This window comes from Petaurus breviceps, unplaced genomic scaffold, assembly GCF_028583685.1.
Source record: "Petaurus breviceps papuanus isolate PSGF00001 unplaced genomic scaffold, PetGlider_PUasm1.0 90775, whole genome shotgun sequence".
NCBI classification, from domain to species: domain Eukaryota; kingdom Metazoa; phylum Chordata; class Mammalia; order Diprotodontia; family Petauridae; genus Petaurus; species Petaurus breviceps.
Window position 1 is genome coordinate 11,728,597 of NW_027187342.1, and position 26,762 is coordinate 11,755,358.

At 39.2% G+C, this 26,762-nt stretch overlaps 2 long non-coding RNA genes across 3 annotated transcripts in view; one reads left to right on the forward strand and one right to left on the reverse strand.

Annotated features, from left to right (window-relative positions):
• Positions 1–26,762, forward strand: part of LOC138146873 (uncharacterized) — a 278,700-nt gene that overhangs the window by 192,863 nt on the left and 59,075 nt on the right. The gene's annotated exons all lie outside the window — the stretch shown is intronic.
• Positions 724–3,382, reverse strand: LOC138146950 (uncharacterized). The gene is made up of 2 exons (XR_011164671.1): positions 3,264–3,382; positions 724–1,295 (listed from the first exon to the last, which is right to left on the reverse strand). It is a non-coding gene; the product is annotated as an uncharacterized lncRNA (long non-coding RNA).

The following is a 26,762-nucleotide window of genomic DNA, read 5'->3' on the forward strand; positions in this document are numbered from 1 at the left end:
ATCACACTGAAAAAGTCTAGTTGAACTTCTTCAAAATAGCCCTTCAAATACATGAATATAGCTATAATTTCCTCCCCATGTCTTCTCTTCCATAGGTTAAATATTCATAGTTACTTCAATTTATTGTCATATGACATGAATTCAAATCTCATTGTGAGAGTTCACATGACTTCTCTGCAACTTATAAATATTCTCCTTAAACTGTGGTAACTAAAATTGAACACAGCATTCTGTATGTAGGCAGCTAGATGGCAGTAGATAGAGCACTGGGCCTGGAGTCAGGAAGACCTGAGTTCAAATATAACATCAGACATTTGCTACTTATGTGACCCTAGGCAAGTCACTTAACTCTGTTGGCATTCATTCATTGGAGAAGGAAATGGCAAACCACTCCAGTATCTGCCAAGAAAACCTCATGGACAATTGGTCCATGGGCTCATAAAGAGTTGAACATAACTGACCAAAAACAACAAAATTTTGCATGTGGTCTATAGTATATTGCAAAGGGACTATCTCTTCTTTATTCCTTAAATCTATGCCTCTCCCAATGCTGCTCAAGATCATGTTAGATTATTTTGACTGTCACATCACACTGATGGCTCATATTGAATTTGTAGTCTGGATCTTTTTTTTTTTTTGCAGACAAACTACTATTTTACCATGCTTTACCCATCCTGTTCTTACAAAGCTGATTTTTCTTGAGCCTCAGACTAAGTGTTTCCATTTATCTCTATTGAATTTTATTAGAATCTTATGCAATTTAATTTGATTCAACCCAGTGCCCTAGCTCATTGAGATTCTTGTGGATACTGACTTAGTATTTCAACTATCTCTCCCAGCTTTGTCTTCTGAAAATTTGTTAATGCTGTTTATGCCTTTATCCAAGACATTGATCAAAATCTTAAACAGCACAATTGTATAATTGATATCCTTGAAGGAGCCATGCTGGTTCTTTATAATCATTGCTTTGTTACATTTTTCTAGAATTTTCTTAAGAATTTAAAGTCAAGTTTGTTAGTTGATGGTTACTTATTCTATGTAATCAGGATAACATTTGCCCTTTTTCAATGTTATGGCACCTTTCTTTTTCCTTATGGTCTTCCAAAAATCACGGACAATGTCTTGGCAACCACATCTTCCAGTTCTTTCAGAATCCGAGATGAAGTCCATCTGGGTCAGGTGATTTGAATTCACGAAGGTCAACTAGACATTGTTTTACTCTTTCCTTATTTACCTTGAGTAGTAGTTCTTGTTAGCTATATTTTGTTGTCATTTCCAGTCCAAAGGGTATTGTCCTTGAAAGAGAAATCAGAACAAAGTAAGATTTGATTAACTCCATTGTCAGTAACCAACAGTCCTCCATTCCTAATGTGATCTTTCTCCTTCCCCCAGTCTAATTTAATCCCAGTACTTTTTTGATGATTTTAGCTTCCTCCACCAGACTCAACTGATTCTATGCTTTAGCATTCCTGTTGCTATTTTGAAGAATTATGCTTTTACATTTATCTGGTTACTTACACATACTCCATTCTTTTGATCATATCTTTGTTTGAAAAATAATCTAAATTGGTTGGAAAGTTCCCTGTGCATACACCTCAGTTTCTGCAGACAACTTCCATTTTATCTCATCACTAAAACTATTTGCCTTTATGTCTTCAGTATTTCATTGAAAGCAGGTTGACTCTCTCACCTGGGATGATTTCAATGTGATAGTGCATGGGATTTTACCCTAGTATTCCTCTGAACTCTTTGAAATCTTCTTCCCCAAAATTTAGGTTTAAGAGCACCCAGTATCAAAATCTCGGGCAGGGGGGAGGGAATGGTCACTTTCCCAAAAGGTTCTCCACATTTCTACCCTGACAACCTGTTCCTTCCTGTTAATGAGAATCAGTTCCAGTATGAAATTTTTCCTTGTTGGTTCCTCTATCTTTTGAAAAATGAAATATCAGAAAGGCAAGTCAAAAAGTTACTAACTGTTGCTCAGCTTTTAGCAGAGAAAATTCAAGCAGACACCTAGATAATTGAAGCCTGCCCTCACCACAGAGGCAGCGTGCAGGCTGTGAAACCCTAAAATCATGAGCGTAAGACCTGCCTTTAGCACATACTGTCTTGGTTATCCTAGGCGACTCAAACAACTCATTCCAATCTGCAGTTAGTTAGCCCTCACTGGTAACTACTGTGTTTTGAGCACTATAGGAGAATCTGAAGAAGTAGACAATTTGGTCCCATCTCTCAAAAGAGCTGACATGACAACTGAGTTGGGGAGACAGGACATACACGTGTCTAATTATTGAAGAATGCTTTTTTATGTACTTTATTTACAAATAAGCAATTTGGCATGTTTAAATTAATGAAAACACATCCTGAAGAGGGCAAAATCAAGAAATGATCAATCATAGAGCCACAGTTTCTTTTCAGGGAAGTTTTTTTTTTTTTGAAGAAGAAGGTGAACTTTGTGTCACTGCTAAGTCTGTGCCAATTGAGTTAGCCAGCTGCTTTTCAATACCCTCTCTCCCAAATGGTCTAGCATAGTGGATGATTTAAGAACCCCTCCCACCTTGGTATCTGAAAATTTCTTAAAGGCCTTTCTAGTTCTGTGAGTTTATGATTCTGACATGCATAAGACATGTGTCCAAATTTGTAAGTTTCAAAACACTGGAAGTTGCCATGCCTCCCATTTGAATACATTCAATACTTAGGGAACAGATATAGAACTCTCCTACATCTCACCCTTACTTATGAAAACAAAAAGGGATTGCCCTCCAGTGATTTGAGATTGCACAGAGATAAGGTACACAGAACTTAATCACTCCAGTTCCTGCCAGATACAATGGCAGCATTTAGAGGTAGGTCTTTTGTTTTTCCTAAACACACACACACACACACACACACACACACACACACACACATACACACATACACATCTCTTTTTCGCTGGAGTCAAAAGTGAAACACACACACATGCACTGGGGAGGTTATTGTGTTGAATATTTTTATCACGTAAGATCTTAATAACATATACAGCTTGCCAAATTTCTTTTGAAGGCTTAAGCCTGCTAGGTTATAAAAACAGCTCCAAATCTCTGTGAGCTGCTGCCTTTACTCTATGGAATGACCTGAGCCAAATATTTGCTCCTTTTGCAAACAAATTGAATAGGTCTATGGTTTGGAGGAAGAGGAGAAAAAACAATACAATAAAAATACAAGAACAGCCAAGTCCCCTCCTAAAATGCTCATACTGATCACAGGGTGTATCTTCTCACCAGCAAACTTGAGTGTCAGGATAGGGTCCTCACCAGAGACAAAAACAATTGATTCAAGGCAAAGCCAGCTGTAGTTAACAACATGGACAATATTCAGAGCAGATCTGAATGTGTATAACAGAGTGGAGATTTTGATGATTTCAGTTGAAAAAAAAAACTCCACCTCTAACCATTTGGAGCCAAGAGTAAAATCAGGCCAATGGAAAATATGTTAGAAATATGTTGGAACTATAGTGCACTCAGTCAAAGGGGAAAATTCCTTCACCTTCCATTTTAACTATATGAGGAACCAATGCTTTAGAGTTAGTAGGTAAAGAGTCATAAGCCTCTAATCTCCACAGGGGATTATGGGTCCTGGGTGAACCTGCTTGCTAAAATGATTGGGACTCACAAAAGGCTACATTAAAAGCCCTAATTTTGAAAAATGAAATGTTTGAAGCCCACAAAAATTCCAATAAAACTTATTTTTTCAAAAGGACCAAAACATATTTTTTTAAAATAAAAAAGAAATTTACATGATAACTTTGTCATATATTTTAAAAGAATAGCAAGTTGTACATAATAAATTTGTAGTTTCATGTGCAATCATCTTTTATTAAACTATATTATGGAATGCTTGTTTTATTCCATATCTTTTTAAATGACCAACAGGAAAGTGTCACTCAAGGTAAGGAGATAGAGAACATCAGAACAAAATAAGACTTGAACAGCCCTACTGTCAGTTTATTGTTATTCCAACTACTTCAAGGCTACAGCAGCCAGCCCATTCTTAATGTGATGAGGTGATCACAACATTGCTTTGGGAAGAAGCTGACCTGTAGATACAACTTCTCTACCTCAAGTCATTGGGTTAAGGTGCCCATTTGGGGCAGGCACCACTGTTTTCAATACTCCAATGTCATGAGTTAGCTGTATAATGGACCAAATAAGAACCAAAGACCCGAACCATGTTTCCATTTAGCTCTAGGACACAGACTTTGGGCTAAAGTCAGGAAATTAATGAAGAAGGAGGAAGAGGAAGGAGGATAAGGGGGGGGGGGTGGAGGAGGAAGAGGAAGAAGAAGAAGAGGAGGAAGAGGAGGAAGAAGGATTGGAGAGAGTTCTGATAAACAGAAGCTTGGGTGAAACCTTTTAAACTTGTCAAGTTTGTTCTGTGGTGATTTTCTGTTTATCTTCCTCCTAAAGCTTGCCAGATTTGGGTTGGATTCCCCAATTTCCAATACCAAAATACAGAGGGATTTTAGCACAGTGGTAGACTTGTAGAATTGGGTCCCTAATACGTTACTAACAATGCTAGCACAAATCCCAATCATAGCAAAATGACCAGTCTCTTTTAGGAGTAACCTAGATTTTAAAGGTTTTTCTAATTGTTCCTCAGAAAAGTATGTCCTGTGTCAAAAGCCAATTTATCTGTATGTAGATTTCTTGTTAGAAATGCAGGTTTATCCTTCCTATAATGAAAGTTCATCCAGGTTAGTACCTACACCATTTTTAAAATTCTCTATTCAACATCTTCTTGTAGCATGCCTTTCAATAAATAAATACAAAATCTTGCCCTTATTTAATATATTTCTTTTAAGGATTTCAAGTGTGATTTCTGTCACTCACTTACAAAATAACCCATAAGGGCAAAAAGGAGGGAAAGATACATGGAAGCCCTGTAGACCCAGTGACAAGGCTAGGGCACAAGGTTGGCAGAACAGAGGCCAGCAGGGAAGTTTCCTAACAGTTGCACTTGCATAGTGGGATGGGAGGGGGAAGAATTTGAAACTCAAAATCTTATTAAAAATGAATGTTGAAAACTTTCTTTATGTGTAATTGAAAAAAATAAAATGTTAGTTACCAAAAAATAAAAATTTAAATTAGAAAAATAAACAAAGGATCCGCAACAGCAATAACAGCAAAAATGTGCTGAGCTATTCCGTATATTTCTGCTTTGATTTCTGTACAACTATTTCAGAGGGTGGTGGATAGTAAAACTCAAACCAAACCAGACCTGGAAGCCTGACCTGGAATCATTTTGCCATTTAAGAGGCCAAACCAGGGTGACCAGAAGAGCTGGCCAGGGGTGGGGGGGAGGAAGGAAGTGCTCAAAGGAAGCAAAGCTGTGACTCAGTGCAGCAGTTACTTGTGCAGAAGGTGATGGGCACAGCTGGGGATACAGGGAAGCACACAGTGCCTTGCCTGGGGTCCTTGTAACTCTCTAAGGCTGGCTCTAGCTAGCTTATTCCAGCAACATCTAACGAGTCACAGAGAACAGAAAGTAAATCAACTACTCCTTTTCTTTCGACTTGCTGAAAGATCCCTCACACTTCATATGTTTCTCATCAGAGAGCCTCCAGGGATGAAGACAGAGCAAATGCCAAGTTTCAAAATGACTTTTCTCCTGCAGTGCATTAACATTTAATTTCAACCTGGACCCAAAGGCTGCTCAGAGGATTCTGTGAGGTGGATCAGGGCCATGCTGATTCTTTATCTATTTTTTTTTTGTCCTGCCACCACAATCATTTTATTTCCCTAGTATCTTTTTAACTGGAATGAAAATGTTGGCACAGATCATCATTCACTTTTGTAGATTTACACACTTGTATGCATTACAGCCCAGCCCAAATAACTGTTCTCCCCAGCACTCCTGGGTTGATTCAGTTTTGCTAGAACAATTCACTTTGATCCAGCTCCCAGAGCACGTTTCTTTTTTCAAATTAGCAAATTTTAAGCTATTACCGAAACACTGGTCATGTTTCAGAACACTGAACAAGGCATTTGTATGAGGGCTAATTTGACTAAGCATTAAGTCACTCACCAGAAGGGAAACACAAATAAGTTACTTTAAAAATTAAACATTAACTTTATGGAGTTTTGTTTGTTTGTTTTTTAAAGTTGGACTAGACTTCAAATTATTTGAGGAGAAGAGTAATACAACATGAGTGGAAATGTAATATGAGAGAATGGTCAAGGAGAGCCCCAAGGTATTTAACTCTGGTTGTCACCAATTAACTAAAAAAGAATACCTTCTGCATGCATTATGAAAAGTTACAGGCTTAGGTCTTCTATTAGCTGCCACGGTACAGCATAACAATAAGTGGCTACTTAAGCATGTGTCAGTTTGGTAGAGTGTTCATTTAAGCATACCACATTCTCCTATAGAGGAATTTCAATACCCCATTCATCACAAAGAGTGAATCTAAACTTCCATGTGAGAACATACACTGAACACTTCTCTAAGTATAACTTGGCACTATTCATGAGTAAGAGAAAATGGCCAATCACCTTTTCTTGGCATTTCCCAAGCACAAAACCACAATTTAGCAAGTTTAAACACTCTGTTAACCTTGGATATCATAGTATTTATTAAGGGCTTATGTATGCAGTGCACTGTGCTAGGGACTATATTAGGCAAGTCAAATTGGACACATTAGATACTTTCTTCTATCTTAGAAGACAATAGATCACAATCCACATTAAGTATACCTGCAATTTATACAATGGAAAGGAAAACAATGCAATAGCCAAGGCAGAACCCAAAAACCCAATAAACTTGTATAGTGAGAGAAAGACAGTGAAGGAAAACCATATAATCTTCTACATTATAGCCAAACCACTTTAGTTTCACAAATTTTCTTTACATGGAAATTTTGTATACTTCCCCTGAGAAACATTGGCGATGAGTTTGGTATGATGTTTCTAGCAGCTAGGGAAGTAGAAAAATCTAGAAAGTTATAGGCTAACAGGTTTTGAGAGACCAAGAAGAAGGAGAAAAGGCAACCAAGGTATGTCAATGATATTTTTTCCTCCATGTAACAATGATGGACAGCATCTGAGAGGAGGATAGGGAAAATGTATCCAGTTAGGAGAGTTATTGTTCTTCTTCTCTTGTCCTAATTTCTTTTGTTTCCTTTTTTTTTAAGCAATCCGGGTTAAGTAACTTGCTCAAGGTTACATGGCCAGGTGTTTCTGGGTGGGTGCTAAGTGTTGGAGCCTGGATTTGATCCCCAGGTCATCCCGACACTGGGGCCGGTGCTCTTACTCGCTGTGCTACCTGGCCGCCCCAATTTCTGTTGTTTCTTTAGGGTTGTCTTATAGTTCTAAAACTGACTCTTCACTATGTCTACTCTTTTTATGCAGGGAAAAATAACCCTGGCATTCAAAATGCTCTAAACAAATGAAATGGTTTATCAGCTTGACTTTTGTCTTGCTGCTGGACTCCAACAACTCTGGAGGAAAGAGTGAAGCTCTGCCTCACCTAAATTCGATCCTCATGCAAATCAAGACATCACCCTTATGATGTCATTGGTTCTCTTTGAGAATAAAGGATGAACAACAGCAACAAACAAGTTAGATAACAGAGTCAGATACAATTACAATATTACAATAGAGGTATAAACTTGGGTATTAGTGAAGGTTAAAAAAAAAATCTACCACCCCCACGGTTACCCAAATACAAAACTGGAAAGGTGGGTTACATGCAGGAAAACTATGGAGACCTCATGATCATGGTGGACCACAAGCTGAAGAGGAGTAAGCAATTCAATGATGTTGTTTAAAAATTAAGAATGATGCTAGGGCATTAAAAAACAAAACAAAACAAAAAACAACAAAACCCAGAATAGAACATGGAAAAACTGTGAACCAGAGAATGGCAGGGCTGGAAAAGACCTCCAAGGTCATCTAGTCTACTGCCATTCCCATTATTTGACAGATTAAGAAATGGAGGCCCATTGAGGTAAAACAAATGACTCAAACTTACACAGCTATGAAGGAGCCAAGACAAGTTCTGAATCTAGACTATTACATGATGTTGCATCTAATCTTCTTCATATATTTATCCTCAACTGTATTGCTATAAGTGTACAGTTTTGTGCTTTGCTGTTCAAAAGACCTATAATTAGAGAAGGGCAACTGAAGTTATAAAAACATTGGGAAATGACTACTTTGAGAAAAATCTACATGAAAAATCTTTAGAATAGAAAAAATATTGGGAATTATTCCAGTCTTTAAACACTGTCTTCCACAAAGGTGCTTAATAATACATGTTCATGTTATCTTGTAGCTGGTGACCAGATGTTTTCTAAGTATTTGAACAGCTATAGCAGGAAGAATAAATCACTTTCTACTGCAAAAGATACCATCAGATTTACATTTATAATAGACCAACTTTGGAACCTTGTTAAATTTAGATATCTAGAAACATTTAAAAATAAGAGAGCTACCTGTCTGCCTGGGATGCTTTAGCTGGTATAGACTAAGTCTAGAAAGACCTTGGGGTTTTAATATAGGGTTGCATAGCGACATGTTTCTTTTAAATATCAATGTGGCCTGGCCGGCTAATGTTGTTCATTTGTTTCAGTTGTATCCAACTCTTCATGACCCACTTTGGGGTTTTCTTGGCAAAGATACTGAAATGGTTTGCTATTTTATTCTTTGCTAGTATGACATAATGAAGACTACATCTCCCCCTCAAAAAAAAAAAAGAAATAATTGGCTTCAGATTGGTATTTCCATGTCAAATCCTAAGATTTTAGGAATAGGGGTTTATATACCATTTTTAGGAAGCAATTTAAGGTATGCAAAGTACTTTGCTTGCAACAACTGTAAGGTAGAACATATCTATATAATAAATTTAATACACTTCATTTTGTACTTAAAGAAACTGGGGTTAGAGAGGTGGAAGTATAGGAAGAGAGCTGAGATTTGAACCTTGGCTTCTTCACCCTAAATCCAACATTGCCACTGTTGTAGCTGAATGGACGTAGTTGTGGATGTAACCCTTCTTCTATCACACATACTTGATGAACTTCAGGTACTTCTCAAGCATACCTGTACAAAGGAAGTCATCACTCAAAGCACACATGATGCTGAGACTTGACCTAACCATTCTCATCAAAGGTAGGAATAAATTGGGTGGACTGGTGATGGGTAGATGTATGTGGGGTGGCAGGGGAGGGGAGGCTTGCCACATGTTCTACATTTCCCTTTGTATCTGAAAAGACTTAGAGAAAGATGTGTTGGACTTTTACTGATTCAACTGATCTTTTCCCAGAAACAGAGCAGAAAGGCAACATCTAAACATTGCATGTGCTGACTGAATTGACTTCTGTCAAGTACTAATTTATTATATTTTCTCTTTTCTTTGAATAGAATGATTTCCACAATAAGACTATCTAGGAATAGGAATCCCTCTATGATTTCATTGGGGTAGGGGACCTCTAGATGAGGAGACCCCCTCTACCAGTGCAGGTAATGTATCCTCGACTCTATAGTCCTAGAAAGTTGCCTGGTGCACCAAAAAGAAAAAGGAAAAACACTTATTGCCAGGCACTGTGCTAAGCATTTTACTTTTTTAATTTAAAAATTTTAAGAGTTCCAAATTCTCTCCCTTCCCCTGGCCCCTTTCCCACCCATTGAGAAAGCAAGCAATATGATGATCATTGTACATGTAAAAGACATGCAAAACATATCTCCACATTAATTACATTTAAAAATCAAGAAAAATAAAGTGAAAGAAACATGATAATCTCTTTACAAATATTTTATTTAATCCTTACAACAACCCTGGGAGATAGGTGCTATTATTGTGTCCATTTTACAGATAGGAGAACTGAAGCAAACAACAATTAAAGTGATTTGTCCAGGAACACACAGCTAATAAGTATCTGAGACCAGATTTTAACTCAAGTTTTCCTGATGCCAGGGCAGCTAGGTTGAGCAATGGATAGAACAGCTGGGCCTGGAATCAAGAAGACTCATCTTTCTGAGTTCAAATCTGGCCTCATACATGTAATAGTTATGTGACCCTGGGCAAGTCACTTAGCTCTGTTTGCCTCAGTTTCCTCATCTGTAAAATGAGCTGGAGAAGGAAATGGAAAACCTCTCCAGCTATCTCTGCCAAGATACTGAAGAGTTGGACATAACTGAAAAATGACTGAATAACTTCCTGATGCTAACTCTGGTACTCCATTCCCAAGCTACCTAACTGCCCAAATCAAGTTCTCTAACAAGAGAAGAACAAAGAAGACTTGTCCAGGGTCACGTAGCTAGTATGTGTCACAAACAGGACTTGATTTCAGATCTTTCTACCTTTGACCCAGCTTTTTATCTACCAAGCCATGTTGCTTCTCTAATTTATTATACATACATACCATACATACATATATATGTGTATGCATATATAGATAAACATAAATATAATTTTTTTTGGGGGGGAGAGGCAATCAGGGTTAAGTGACTTGTACAGAGTGACATAGCTAATGAATGTCTGAGGCCACATTTGAACTCAGGTCCTCATTACTCCAGGGCCAGTGCTCTATCCACTGAGCCACCTAGATGTCCAGTTTATTATCCTTTAAGACACAAATCTTATCCCTAAACTATTTTTGCCCTTCCTCTTGGAAGTGAGAAGAAATTTTATAATTAATTAAAATGCAACCTTGGAGAAAAACTCTCCTTTCATTCTAATTCATACCTTCCTTGTGCGACCCTTGATTAAGTCATTCTATCATTTTGGAACTTAGTTTCCTATTCTGTAAAATAAGGGGGTTAGATGATAACCTATAAAATATTTTTTCCAATTCGAAATTCTTTGTTCATAAAAGCAGCCTTGAAAATAAACCTACATCCCAGTTACCCTGAAGGAGGCACAAAGCTTGAAAAATATGTTGGACCAAAATTCTTTCCTACTCACTCAGCATTAATTGTCCAAGGTGATGGACTCTTTGTGAACTCTGAAAAGAAGCCCTCGGTCTCTAGGGGGTTGGCCTTTGAAAGACCAGAGGGTTTCATGAGGCTGGAGCTAGCCAAATCCTAAGAGACTTGTCCAGTGGACAGAGAAGAATCCAGAGCCTACACAGCTGACATTTACACAATGCTTTGAAGTTTGTCAAGTGCCTTATCTACATTAGCTCTTTAACCACCTGATAACTTTTCTAGTGTCGCATTTGATACCCTTCAGCAAAAGAGGATCTGGCACTGGCCTTGTACCACGTGCACCCCAATTGACTGAAGGACCTGGAAAGTCCCAGTCTCCCTATGGTGCCCAGAGACTGGACAACCTTTTAACCTTCCGCTCCACTTTTCCCAGCAGGGCATTCCATTTTTAAACGTAGGATTTGTGGTTTTACCAAATCAGAAGTCTTCAGTGAGTCCCCACCTACTGGCACACCCCATCCCCTCCTTGTCTGTGTGTATTTTAGTGAGCCTTAATCCTGTGGCCTTGACGTAATGGAGTGCACTCCCCACCAAAGCAGATGGGCATGCTCGGATATTTTATGTAATATTTACTCTTAGCATAGTGACAATAAAATCAGTGAACAATACATAATAAAATACATGCTGAAAAGATGCACACACACAGCCTTCCCCAAATACTATGTCCCTAAGGTTGCTTAGGCACACTGAATGTGTTCAGTTCCCCAGGGCTGGTTTCCCTGTAGAAAATCTAAGAATGCAGACATTGCAATAGAGTTTACATTGAAAGTCTAACTTGCATTTCCAGTTGGGTCAATCTATAGAAACTCAGATCCTGGGATGTGTGGCATGAGGGATAGACTTGGGTTCTTGGTGGGAGATGACAGAAACATATGAAATAATGTTAGGGAACACTTAAAACTGCCTTGCTGCCCTGACAATCAAGTTAGTCTTCCGGCATGTGCCCCATAATTTCCTTTTTTTTTACTCTCTAATCAGCAGCTAAACTTGGTTACTCCTTCCTCATCCCCCAACCCTACAGATATACAAGGAGAGGAATGGGGGCAGGTGGTTGTCACCTCTCTTTAAAGCCTTCACAACAACCCTGTGAAGTAAGTACACAGCTATTTTTAATCTCCATTTTATAGATGAGGAAAATCTTTTCAGAAGGGATAAGCAACTTTCCCATGGGCACACAGTGTCAGATGCAGGATTGGAAGCCAGGTCTTTCTGACTCCAAATCTATCCTGCTCTATCCACTACCCCCATTCTGCCCTTTAAGAAAAGGAAGAAGAGGATAGATTTGCTACTTCTAGCTGACAGATTTTTCTCTTGCCAGGTAGGATGAGGGCAGAGAAGCAGAAAATACTTTGCTGATGAGGGCAAGTTCCTCATATAACCTTTATTATTTCCAAAATAAACTCTGATCAGCAAAAACAAAAGCTCCTCCTCACTTGTTAGTATCTGAAACCAGGTGGGTGGGGTTTTGAGCAACTCCCAAGGGCCCATGACCTCAGAATTGGCTCCAATTTCTCCTCTTTCCTTCCTAAACATGCATGCTCTTACCCTCTTATGTGACTGCCTGGGTTTGCCCAGATGCCTGTTGACCTTCTGAGAAGTCTCACACCTACACCAGGACCTGGAAATCCTGGCAAAAGTCAGTGAGATAGATTCAGATAGGGCGCAGGGATGGCTGAAATGACCACATGCTGTGACTTCCCTTCCTGATCCTACACAAGCTCATTAAGTTTCCCAACCCAAAAGCTGAAGTTCCTTTGCCCTCTGCAGTGCTCTCTAATTCTACATTTGAAGCAGAGTTTTCTGAAACCCAGAGCCAAGAGAGCCAGAGGCCCCACTGAAGGGCTGATCTCCACTGGACTATACTTTTCATTTCAGGGAGGGGAAAAGGGGGGAGAGAAGAGGGAGAGGAAGGAAGGAGAAGGGGAGAGGAAAGGAGAGGAAGGGAAGGGAGAGGATCACTTTCTAGGATTCAATCAGAACCTGGGATGCCCCTTCCTGCCAGTCCTATAGCATGCAAAGGAACAAAAAAAGAAATCACTTACACTCCAACAGACCAACAGAAAAACAGTCCAAAGAAACATACTCATCTCCACTTTTTTTTTTGGCTTTTTGGAGAGGAGAAGGTAGGACAATTGGAGTTAGGTGACTTGCCCAAGGTCACATGGCTAGTTTTGTGTTAAGTGTCTGAGCCCAAATTTGAACTCAGGTCCTCCTGACTCCACGGCCGGTGCTCTATTCACTGTGCCACCTAGCCACCTCTCTTCTCCACTTTTAATGCTTTATGAACATTTTCTATTACAGTCACGTTTAGGAATACCTAAAATGATTTTCTTTGGATGTCCTTTGCTTTAGGGAATGCCTCATCATGACATTCACCCTCACTAATCTGACCCTAATCTACCTTTCAGATTTTGCCTCCTACCTCTCCAGGTCTTTACTTTGGCCAGATTTTTCTCTTCACTAACCCACATGTTTATTTACTTGGTACATCTCCACTTGGGTAATTTTTTTTTCATGCTGTTTACATTTTATAATACTTCAATTACCTCTCCCAATCCAAATCCTTTCCATCCTTCAAGGCCCTGCTGCAATTCCATTTCCTTCATGAAGTTTTTTTTCTCTGAGCAGCCCAACTAACAAGAGTTTCTCTTTTTCCTCTAGGCACCCGCATCGTTTGTTATCTGTTACATTCATCTGGACCTCATTCTTCATAGCTTCATATTGTTAATCATCATGCTATATACTTTTACTTTCTATCCCCAACTAGACTGTACCTGAGGGCAAGATGATTTTTTGTGTTTCAGAGAATAGCTCTCACAGTGCCTAGCATTACGTTAAATGCTCCTTTAACATTTGTTGGTTGATAGATTCATTGGTTTCTGAGGAACTATGAAATGTTGGGGTGCTCTCTATTGGTAGTGAGGATGGACTTAGGACTCTCCTTTTTCTTCTTGGCCCAGTCTGTTGCTGTGACTGGCCTGCTTCCTGTGAGGAGGAACCACCTTATAGAGAATAGAATATCTGTGCCTTCCCAAGATGCTTTTGATTGCAGATGAGAATGAGCAGACTCTGAGAGCAAAGGAGCTGGTTGTACTATCCTCAAATCTTAGAGAAGAAGCTATTGCCTATTACCAAACTTGTCCTTACCCCTATCCCAAATCTGAACACCAATATTCCTGTGATCTAGGCACTGGAAAAAAAATGAGCCTCATTAAATTAAGACACAATTTTGCTGGAGATAGAGAAACAGAGACAGAGAAAGGGAGAGACATGCAGAGAGACTGAAACAGAGAGATTTAATGAAACTTATCAAACTGACTAGAGAGAAATTCTTAACTCTGTAACAAACATTATATTGTCAACCAAGTTATTAGTTGATAATCAGAGTATTAGCGGGGTTAAGGTGTCCCAGAAATATTTGTATTATAATGCAAATACTCTTAACAAAAGCCTTTTAGTCAAAGGAGTGAAGTTATAATGGTAGAAACACAGGTAGCCTGATTATGTTGAGGCTAGGATGACTACTCACTGCTTCAATACACACTGTCTAGAGGTGGCAACATATTCTACCTGCAAACTCTCACTGTGCCCTCTGAGTCCTTCTCTTTCAGACATCTCTACCCCCTAGTTTAGAGGAGATGAGAGTAATGTGGATACTTTTAAAGCTACAGCCTTAAAAGAAATGACTCAGCAGCGGGAGCCACCTTCCCACTCAATCCCTGAGACTCCCACAGATTTCAGCAATTTTCAAAGGATGAGTGAGGAGCTTACCTGCTTTGATATCATAGGGACATAAGAGCATACATTTAGAACTGGAAAGAACCTAAAAGGACATTTAGTTCAACTACTTCATCTTACAGATAAGGAAATTGAGGCTCTGAGGGAGGGGTTGTGTTATGCCCAAGGTCACAATATCAGCTAACACCCAGTTAATAAGTGACACCCAGTTTCCTCCTAGATGTTTGGAACAAGGATGAAATCATCCACTCCTCCCTCACTCAGCTTTATAAGAATTCTCAAGAAAGAGAGATCCTCAATGGGTCAGGCAACCTAGATTGAAGAGGCAACTTTCTATTGTGAATAGGACTGGACTTCCTTCATTAAAATGAACTTTTTCCTTGCAAAAGAAGGGGGAGCACTTCAGTGACCTTTGTATCTGTCAGCTCTTAGGTTGGTTCATAGGGAGAAGGGGAGGGGGGTAAGGTGCAAGGAAAGAGGAGAGGATTTCTCTACTTCACAATTTGGCCTCGGGGCCTGTGAGTAGGCACCAATCAATAAATCAATCAACAAGCATTTATTAAAAGTGCTTGCCCTGTGCCAGGTACATCATTAGTAATGACTGGCAGAGTTTCTAAAAAAATTGCAAAATGCTTTAATTTGAGCCTCATAACAACCTTGTGAGTTATGGGCTACAGTTATTATTCTTCCCATTTCATAGATGAGGAAAGTGAGGCTTAAAGAGGAGGGGGACTTGTCTCTGGCTACATATCTAATGAGCAGTCTGAGGCAGGATTTGAATACAGTTCTTTCTGACTCCCAAGACCAGCACTGGATCCACTAGCCAGTGGTATCAAACTCAAACAGAAATGGTGACCATTAAAAGATCAATCTTGGAATGCTACCTATTGACTTAGAAAAATCACTTATTAACATTAGCTATGTTTTATTGCATTTTGGTTTATTTTGTTAAATATTTTTGCAATTCTGGCTACACTGGGGAGTGCTGCTCACAGCATTTAGGCAAAGTGTTTGACGTTTCTGCACTAACCACACACCTCTCCCTCTGATTGGATGGAGCCTCCCAGAATCTCCATTTGTTCAAGCCAGTCATGTCTCATTCTTGTCTAAAACTTCCTTTACTATGTCCCTAGACTAGGTACCTTTGTTTCTCCCTCCCCCTACACCCTTTCAGCTTCCTTATATGTGTTGTCTTCCATTTCTACTTATATTTATATTCTCAGAGTTTAGCCAAGTATCTGAGACATAGTAAGTACTCACAAGCTTGTTAAATGGTGACATGACCTACCTCATACTATTAAAAATCAACCATGGATAATTAAAAAATAAAAATACAAAGTTTCTTTATAGGAATATGCTTTATTTGGGTGTTGGTACAAGAGTGTCACACTGTAAATCTTTTGTCATGTGCCTCAATTCAAAAATTTTTATAGACATATTTTGTTTTTATATTATAAACATCTACAGATTGCTTCCATTTCATGAGAGGTCTCTTGCAATAAGGTAAAACTTTTTTTTGGTTTCTTTTCTGACTTTCTGGAGGGGGGAAGGCAGGACAATTGGGTTAAGTGACTTGCCCAAGGTCACACAGCTAGTAAGTGTCTGAGGCCATATTTGAACTCAGGTCTCCCTGATTCTAGGGCTGGTGCACTAACCACTACATCACCTAGCTGTCCCATAAGGTAAAACATTTAAGGAAAACTAATAATAGTGACCTCATATAAAAATACAGGGAACATTTTACATCTGTAGCACCCTCTCACAGCTCTCATTAAAAAAAAAAAAGTAATAGACATCTATTTTCTTTACTTCGATCTTCTACTGAATTAGGGGAAAAAAGAGGGAAAAAAATTCCAGTAAAAATGTAAGGTATGTGTGTATATATTCTGTTTTGTGTTTTGCCCATATAGGTTATGTGTGCCTACATGGGTTTGTCTCAATATGGCTTTCAGGGAGGCCAGAATAAATAGTCTTCTCCCCCCATCTTTACTTTTATTCCTGCTAGGAAGGGAAGCAGGAAGGTGAGACCAGAGACTGTCTACTCTGATCTCCTCAAAGAGAGGAGGTTCTGGGTTACAATTATATCTATCTGCTCCCTTAAATATTATTACTCTAGGGGGAATAAGTTTTAGGTTCAAGTTACACTCCTGATTGCTATCACTGAATGAGAAAGAAATGTCTCTAGCTATTTATCCAAGGCTTGATGCCTTTCCCACCAGGTGACAGTTCTACAATGAATACAAATAATTCCATATATCCAAGTTGATAACAAAACAAAAATCAGAGAAATTATACACAGGAAAATATATACCAGATAATAGAGAGTGAAGGAGTTCACCCATTAGGAGCAAGATAACTCAGCTCAACCAAGAAAGAAAGTCCCAGATCTCAGTGAAGGTGAAATTCCTCAAAGTCTCTTGTGTAGTAAGCTGAGGATAAGAACATCATAGAGATTGCTAACTTCTTTGCATTTCTCCCCCTAGAATCTTTCTTTCCCTTCAGGGAAATGAAGAGAGGTTGGAATGGCCTATCATCTTTCTTGAGGCTGGAAACCAGAAGAGCCCATATCTCTCTTCTCTCCAGTTCGCAACAACTCTGCTAGCCCCTCACTCAGGTTTGTAGCATTGAGTAATTAACATCTACCAGTGAGAAGAGTCCCATGTAAACAGCCCTTTTAGCCAAGGGTTATACAAATATGCATAGCCAAGCAAAGCAAATTCCTTCAATGACTGTATACAAAAACCTTCATGTTTCATTCCATACCCTGAATCCACCACCTCTCTGTAATGGATAATATATGTGTTTCATTGTTGGAAATACGAATGGTCATTGTATTAACCTTGGTTCTTACAGTTTTCAAAGTTGTTTGTTTTATGGTGTTATTTTTAGTGTATAAATTGTTCTTCTGGTTCTGATCATATCATTCTTCATCAGTTTATATGTAAAGTCCTCAAAACTGCTCACTTTTAAGACTGTGGTTATAGTACAAATTGCTCGGATTCTGCTTACTTTACTCTGCATCGCTTCATCTAAGTCTATCCACGTGTTCGATATCATCGATTTCTTCATTTCTTGCAGAACAATCGTACTCCGACGTATTCACAAACCACAACCTATGAGTCATTCCTCAATTGTTAGTCTTCTTGGTCTCTGGTTTTTTGCCGCCACAAAAAGCGTTGCTATAAATATTGCTGTGCCATAAAGGACCTTTTCTTTTTTCTTGGTACTCTTTTGGGTTGTTTGTTGTCATTGTTTTTTGTTGTTGTGTTTGTCCTTCTTTTTCAAAGAGGACCATGGCATCAGAGAGATGATGACATGTCTCGAAGTTGACTTTGATTTGAGTGAGGGAGGGCTGGGCAAGGTCACCAGCCTCACTTTCTCCTCCAGAGCCATCTGGATCCAGTGACCAGATATTCATCAGGATGATTGGAGATGACCCAGGATACAATGGGAGATCCTGGCTCTTTCCATGTACTGATTTAGAGTGAGGTAATGCTCATTCAGTGGAATAGGCCTCTTTAAGAAGTGAGTCAAGGGCTGGCCCCTTTAATTAAAAAAAAAGAAAAAAATCAAACGGGAGGGGGGAAGACCTCAGGGTTTTGGGTATAGGCCTAGCAGTGGTATAGCTGGGTCAAAAGGTATGCACCATTTAGTAATTTTTTGTTTATAATTCCAAATAGTTTTCCAGAATAGAAAGGTCTAGACACTGTGTCAATGTGCCTATATCCCCACAGTCCATCCAACATATATAATTTTCCTTTCTTATCATTTTTGCCATTCGGATGGGTGTGAGAATCTCAGAACTACTTTAATTTGAATTTTTCTAATGAGTAGCGATTTGGAACTTTTTTTATAAAACCTTGGGTAGACTTGGTTTCTTCCTGTAAGAATTGTCTGTTCAACTAATGCATTGTTGGTGGAGTTGTGAACTGATCCAACCATTCTGAGAGCAATCTGGAACTATGCCCAAAGGACTATAAAAATGTGCATGCCCTTTGACCCAGCAATACCGCTTCTAGGGCTGTGTCCCAAAGAGATCATACAAGTGGGAAGAGGAACCATAAGTTCAAAAATATTTATAGCAGCTCTTTTTGTGGTGGCAAAGAACTCGAAATCAACGGGATGCCCATCAATTGGGGAAGGGCTAAATAAGTTGTGGTATATGCATATGATGGAATACTATTGTGCTATAAGAAATAAGGAGCAGACAGACTTCAAAATAACCTGGAGAGATTTATATAAATTGATGCTGAGTGAGGAGAGTAGAACCAGGAGAACTCTGTACACAATCACAGACACATTGTATGTGTGATGACTAACTTTGATAGACTGGGCTCCTCCGAGCAATACACAGTTAGAAGACAACTCCAAAAGACTCATGGTGGAAAATGCTATCCGCATCCAGAGAAAGAACTACAGAGTCTAAATGCAGATTGAAGCAAACTACTTGCTCTCTCTCTTTTGTGTTTTGTTTTATTTTGTCCCTTCTTTTGCATAGTTCACTTCATTGGATATAATCCTTTACAACTTGACTAATGTTTAATGTGAAAGTATTTGTAGAACCTATATTTGATTGCATGCCACCATGTCGGGGGGAGGGGGTGTAGGGAGGAGGAGAGGCAGGGGGAGAAAATTTGGAACTCAAGGGATTGTAGAATTAAATGTTATAAACTAAAAGTAAATAAATACATTTAAGAATTAAAAAAAAAGAAACTGTTCATACCCTTAGACTATTTTTCAACTGGGGAATGACTTGTTTTCCCAAACATTTGAATTGGTTCCTTACACACCTTGGAAATGAGACCTTTATCAGAGAAACTTGTCACACAGAAAGACCCATGCCACTGGGATAAGGACTCATTGTTTGATAAAAAAATGTTTGCTTACCTGGACAACAATATGGAAGAATGTAGATTTAGACCAATACCTCACACCTTTTACAAAGATAAACTCCAAATGGGTATATGACCTAGATATAAAAGATTACATCATAAAGAAATTAGAGAAATATGGGAAAATTAGTTATGAGATCTATGGATAGGAGAAAGATCAAACAAGGAATACAAAGGATTATAGAAGAAAAAGTACATAATTTTAATTATATAAAATGTAAAAATTTTTGGACAAATTAAATAAAGCTAAGATTAAAAGGGAAGGAATTGGGGAAAAATCATTGCAACCATCATAGTGGTTGGATTGAGCGAAATATCTAGATATCTTTGCTGCTACTCCATATTGGAAGAAATGGGACTTCTCTCCTTTCCTTGAACTACAGCAACATATGCTAGGTACAACTAAGTGGTACAGTAGATAGAGTCAGGAATATCTGAGTTCAGATTTGGCCCCAGACTCTTACTAGCTGAGTGACCATGGACAAGTAACTTAAACTTTGTCTCAACTTTCTCATCTGCAAAATGAGGGTAGTAATAACACCTTTATCCCAGGATGATTGTGAGGATGAAATGAGATAATATTTTTGAAATGATTTTTGCACCTTAAAGCCCTAAATAAATGTGAATTATTATTTTTTATTTTATGCTCTCTTCCCTACTTACTAGATGAGACATTATCAGCGATATTTTTCTCTAAGAAAAGAATCTATTGCCATCTGCTTTGAAATACAGCAAGGCATATGATCTGAAGATTTGGAGAAATGGGGGAGGAGGGTAGCTTTCAGAAGACATCAAATATATTTCTATCATAACCCAGAGAAAAGAGAAATTCCCTGGTGCTCATACGTAGAGCATCTACCTCGCTGCTCTTTTCACATAGGGAACCCCCCCACCCTAAAACATCTCTCCTGTGTGTCTTTTCTATCATCTGAAATTCTACCATTAGAAATTTGTTTGCACCTATAAATATCCTTAAAAAAAAAAACTAGAGAACTAAGATATATACTGGATTTGGACCTTTGTATGAATTAGTTTATTTGGGTCTTTTTCCCTAATAGCTGAGCTAATATCAGCCAAATAACTGAGTGTAAGAATTTAAAGGGGCAGATAGAAGTAATTTGGGGGCCTATGGTACTAACTCAGGAAAGTAATCCTGGGTGGGACAATATAGATGGAATTCGGGCAGATATTCTAGGCATTCTAAAGGTAACTAAGTGTCCTGGGTACATATAGGGGTGGAATAAAGGGAAGAATATAGTCATTTGGAAGTTGAGTCTGAATGTCAGACTTGGGAAGGTAACCCAACCTCCAAATGAACAAGGATGCCTTCTACAAGAATTCTCTCTCTTCAAGGAGACAGTCACAGAAGGAAGAGTGGAATGGGCCTTAGATACCCAACTTTGGGTACAGTTTGACCTAGGGTTAAGTCTTATCCTTCCTTTCTTTGTATCTCAGTTGCTTTCTGGGAAAGTCGGGCAAATGATCCAGTCTGCTTCTGAGGCCATGCTTAGAAGGAGTCCTGTGAGTTTTAATGCTCATGAATTGTGTTATTGTCTGCAACAACACTGTGTTGTTGTTAGCCTCAAGAAACAGGGATAGTATATCAAATATAGAACTTCTATAGATATAGTTAGAGCTAGAAGAAATCTTAGAGGCCATCTAATTTAATGCCCCTTGTTTTGCTGATGAGGAAACTGAGACCTGGAAAATTTAAGTGATTTGGACCCAATCATCTGACTCCAGGTCCCCAACTCCTTCCTAAAAGTCAACAAGCATTTATTAAGCATAGACATACTGTGTGCCAAGCACTGAGCTGAGCATTGGGTGTACAAAAAAATGGCAAATACAGCCCCTGCCCTCAAGAAGCTTGCGTTCTAACGGGGAAGACAACAAGCAGGTCCCTTAGCCTGGTAAGAGGGTCTCCTCCCCTTTGCACCTTCCTTCCTAAAGAGCATTGAGAGCCACTGAGAAAATCAAACTGACAATGCTGTTGACAGTCCGGTTGAACCCCATGTGCTGCATAGATGTACACTCACAGAGATTTTCCCCTTTCTCCATCTGTAAAGAACACAGACGTGTACTTGACATGTTTATGTAGACAATCACATTGTCCACCCTCCTTCCCTCCCACCTGCTAAGCACTCCCCCACCCCCATCCCCACATTCCATAACAGGCTAATTAATTGTTCTCTAATGTTCAACAGCCTTGGTGTTAGCAGCCAGGACTCTGCTGTTGCTTTGTTCCCAATTTAATCAGTGGCCAAAAAAGAAAAAAAAGATCTTTACAAAAAACAAACAAACAAAAACCCAGCTGCAGACCCAGCTGTCCGTTGGCTCTAACACTCATGGAGGTTAGAGTGCTCATGGGAGGGAACAGCAGTGGTACCCAAGACAGAGTCTATTCTTCTCTCCTTCCTCCTTACAACCAGCAGGCTCTGGGGAAGGAAAGGCAGTGTTCTGGGCTTGGCAGCCAGGCCGAGAGGCTCCTGCTAACAGCTTGCTTTCCTGTTTATACACGGTCTGGCAAAACTGTTAATTTCCCTCTCAGAGATGACAAATGAGAAAACCAGGGATGCTGGGAAGCTGAGGGCTCAGAGGGATGCCTATGGACGCACTGGTGGGCTCGGAACAAAGCCAGGCAGGCTGGAAGCAGATAGGAAAGGACTTCTTTGTCACGGTTGCTTCCCAGATTTGGTAATGGCTTGAGTGATCAGCTGCTATTTAAAAGGGAATCAGTATTTAGCTGATCATCAGCTCTCTTTTCTAAATATTTACTAAGCACCCACTGTGTGCCAAAGAGGATAAGAGACACGCTTCTCTGCACCCTTGCCCTCTTCTGGCCCCTTCTGCTTTTTTTTCTGTTTCGGTATTCCATTCCATCAAAATAGTGATGGAAAAGAACTAGTCTCACCCTCCTCAACTCTTCTCTCAGTGCCAAGCAGCAATTACCCAAACAACACATCTGCTTTTAGGGACTGGGATGTCTCACCATATCGGGGATGTCCCCAATCATACCTTGTGCAGCTGTAAGGAGACTCCAGACATGATAACCATCCCTGAAAATTAATCAGTTGGAGAGTGACTAAACAAACTGTAAATACAGAGAAGCCTGGAAAAGACCACTACAATTTAAATGAAAAGAATGATAATCAAAAGTCAATCAATCAATAGTTGTTAAGCACTCTAGCGGCAACTACACTGGTATACCCAGGTCGGCTGTTAGCACAGACTCTTAGATCTGCATTACTAGGAAAGATAGATGTTTAAGGCATCAACCATCTTTTTAAATTACATTCAGTAATTTAGAGGAAAAGTCAGCACCCTGAACTTCAGAGAAAATACAAGCAGAGAAATAAAGACCAACAGACAGGGCTCTGACTGACTGAATCAACTATTAATATACACTATACATACATCCCTGGATGGAGAGAGCCTTTACACCTGCAGAGTAGTTGGGGAGCTCTGAACATAGACCACTTAGAATCTCAACCAGGGAACCAAAAGATCCTTCTCATAAGTGAGCCCACAAAGCAAAATACCAACTCAGAGAGTACAAACACTTCTCAGAGACAGAAGGCATCACAACCCTCATCACTCAGTGCCTAATGAGAAATTAGCAAAAGGTGTGAAAGCCTTCCTATAAGCAAGGCTCCCCTAAGTAAGCTTCCCTTAATGAGCTCCACCTGAAGTCTATAAAGGGGGAGGGGGGAGGGGGGGCGGAGATTTGAAATCCCATTAACATTAGAAGCACTTATTATATGCTGTGGACTGTGCTAAGATCTGGGAGTGCAAAAATAAGCAAAAAATAGGCCCCTGCCCTCAAGAAGCTTACAATCTCATGGGGAAAGGGGGAGATAACATACAAACAAAAAATACAAAGCAAGCTATGTACAGGAAGAAATAATTTAGAAGGAAGGCATTAGAATTAAGAGGGGTTGGGAAAAGGTTCTAGTAAAAAGTGGGATTTTAGTTGAGAATTAAAGGAAGTGAAAATGGATGTTGCAAAATTATCAAAACCAAGCTTAGTCCTGGAGATTTGGTAAGACACCTTTTCCTACTGTTGAGGTTTCATGATGTGTTGTGGTGGAACTGTCTGAAAGAATTCAGTCAGACCACCTCTAATCCAAGTATGGGCATTTATTGAGATGGATGCCTCTCATGAAGCAGGCTATGTTCCAAGAGGAACTTCGACAACACAGGAGATTTCATAGTGAAATAATGCTGATTATACAACAGAAATTATTAATATTAAAAAGGAAGGAGGAGTTTGTTGAGTGCTTAGGTAATAGGGGAGGGGTCCCAGCCTCAGTGGAACTATGCATACCATTACCCACAATGAAAACGGAAAAACCCATGGGTGGGTGTGTATATATGATAATGATATTATAATAAGCCTCTTTATATCATTAAGTTCACCTAAAAGACAGTTTTTGCTATTACTGTGCAGGGGCCTACTTAGGGAAAGTCCCTTCTATTGTTTTGGGGTCCACATCCTGCTTGGGCATCCTGGTGGTGCTGCTTTCTGACTGGCTGGCTATTGTGGTCCTGTCTGAGACTAGATGGATGTTGCTGTGGTTTTGTTTGAGTGCATGGACACACCTGCTGTTTCTGTAGGAAATATGAGGAATGGGTCTGGGGGCAGTGGCTAGCTTGAGGCAGTGTCTGGGATCCCATCACATGGACATGCCTGCTGTTCTGTGAGAAATATGAATTCATGGACACACCTGTTGTTCTAGTGAGCAGTGAGGCATATATGAAGAAGTTAAGATATTGAGTCAGGAGTGTGGGCAGTGGCTTGCTAGGGGCACTGGGCCTGCTGTTCAGTGGGGTCTATAAGGACATTCAAATACTGGGGCTGGGGTAGAGTGGAGGTAGAGGGTCCACAAGAGCAAAACATAGAATGTCAGGGTTTTTACTCCCAGTATATTAATAGATTCGGGTAAATATTTTTTCCTTTCTTCCTCTTTTATTTATTTTTCTTTTTTAAAAAAATTATTTGTTATAATGGATGGCTTTCTGGGAAAGGAAGGGGGAGGTATGTAGTGGAAATCTAGATGATATAAAAATAAGTTAGCAATAAAAATCTATTTTAAAAAAAGAAAGTAAGTGGACAGAGGTGTTAAATTCTGGCTTCAAGAGCACAATGCTGACTGTTTTAAAATGTAGCTGAAATGGTAAATATTTAGGTCTAGACTCCTTTTAATTTTTTTTAAGCTTACCTTCATTAAATTCTAAGGCAAGGAGGATTTGGCTGCTGATACTTAGAATAAGGATTAGTATGCTGGTGCTTTTGTGGAAGAGAGGGGAGACACAGAGTTGTTTGTTCTGGAAGTAAAATCAGCTTTAGGGCATACAGGGATAGAAATGGCAGGTTTGTGGACCGAGATTTTGGAAAAAGAAATATTTGTATGCCTGAATTCCTCAGAGCAATGTGGCTACAATAAAGTAAGAAATATGGGGCTATTTTCACTTTGAGCATCGACGATCACCTCTGCACTATGCCCATAACACCCCAAATAGCAAGACTGAAAAATGGGCTGTGTTGGAATTGTTCTTCCTGTTCAAGAAACTCCAGGACTCACAACACTTTTCTCTTCTTCAGATAAACTTTAGTTTAAGTGAGAAATTTGTTTCTGCAGTCTGCAATTTTCCTTTGATATCCAAGCTCTCTGAAGCCTGGTGTTCAGAGTTCTCCACAATCTGGCTCCACCCTACCTATCTAACCATAGTTCCCACTGTATCACACATTTTAGCACTTAGTTATAAGTAGCCTTCTATTGCATGCTGATTACTACATCTGTGTGAGTCTTGTTTCTCTGAGGAGATTGTTATATCCTGCTTTAAAAAAAAAAAAGTTTCCTAGAGCCTAAAACAGTACTCCCATCAATTACATACACACTCAATGTAAATCACCACAACTCCTTTCTTCTCTCCATATTTACATCAAGCAAGATCTCTAGTCTTTGCCTTTTATGGGAGATTACAACTCCAGAAGTTCTCTAATGAGTTAAAATTTTTTTTTAAATTTGCTACTTTTTTCATGCAGGGACAGAAGTAGCAAGTGTCTGCAATAGTAAGCACCCAATAAATATTTGTTGATTGATTTCCAAGTACTTTCGTCTACATCTCTCTATGACTTGCACAATGCAATATAATTCACTATTCCCATTACACAGCATTCTATGAGACCAAAAATAGTCCTGCTAATGGAACCACTATAACCTTGGGATATAGCTCTGGGACAGACAGAAGACCAAATCATCTTGTCTTAGATTTCAGTCACCAATGGATTGGTCATTTGTGCAAATGGTACAATGATTGGCAGTAATGACCTCTGGCCAGGTCTTGATGGAGTAGTGGTAAACATAAAGAGGACTATAAATTAATAGTGAAGATTCCAACCAAGGTCAATATCATAGTTTTTTGAAGTTTGGTTATATTTCTTCAATGGCACATTAGTGATTATGCTGGGTCCTTAGCAATGAAATTAACATGGGTCATTATGATATCAGGTTAAGTAGAGATGCTAAATATCCCAAGTGTAACTCTGAATTATCACCCATTTTTTTGGAGGGGAGAAGGCAAGGAAATTGGGGTTAAGTGACTTGCCCAAGGTCGAACAGCTTGTAAGCTTGTCAAGTGTGAGGCTGGATTTGAACTCAGGTTTTTTTTTTAAATAGAAATTAGATGTTTAATCATTACATGGTTGTAAGATTTATGATCTCTAATTGGGCCCTCCTGGGACCTGAGATTTATTTTAAGAAAAATCATTCAGGCTTATATTCATGGTTTTCCACTAGTCTGTATTATGTTTAGTAAGAATGGCTGAAAAATAAAATGACACACTTTTAGATAATTTTTGTTCCATAAAAGAGTTCTAAATTCTAATCTATTACATATTGCCTGGTACTATGTGGTAGAAGGACAAAGGTTAATAAGCATTTGGATAGAACCTACTATGTGTCGGGCACTGTGCTAAGCCCTTTACAAATATTATCTCATCTGGTCCTCATAATAACCTTGAGAGGTAGGTGCTGTTATTATCCTCATTTTTATAGTTATGAAAACTGAGGCAAACAGAAGTTAAGTGACTTGCCTAGGATAACACAGCTAGTAGGTGTCTGAGGCTGGATTTGAACACAGGTCTTCTTGATTCCAGCCCAAC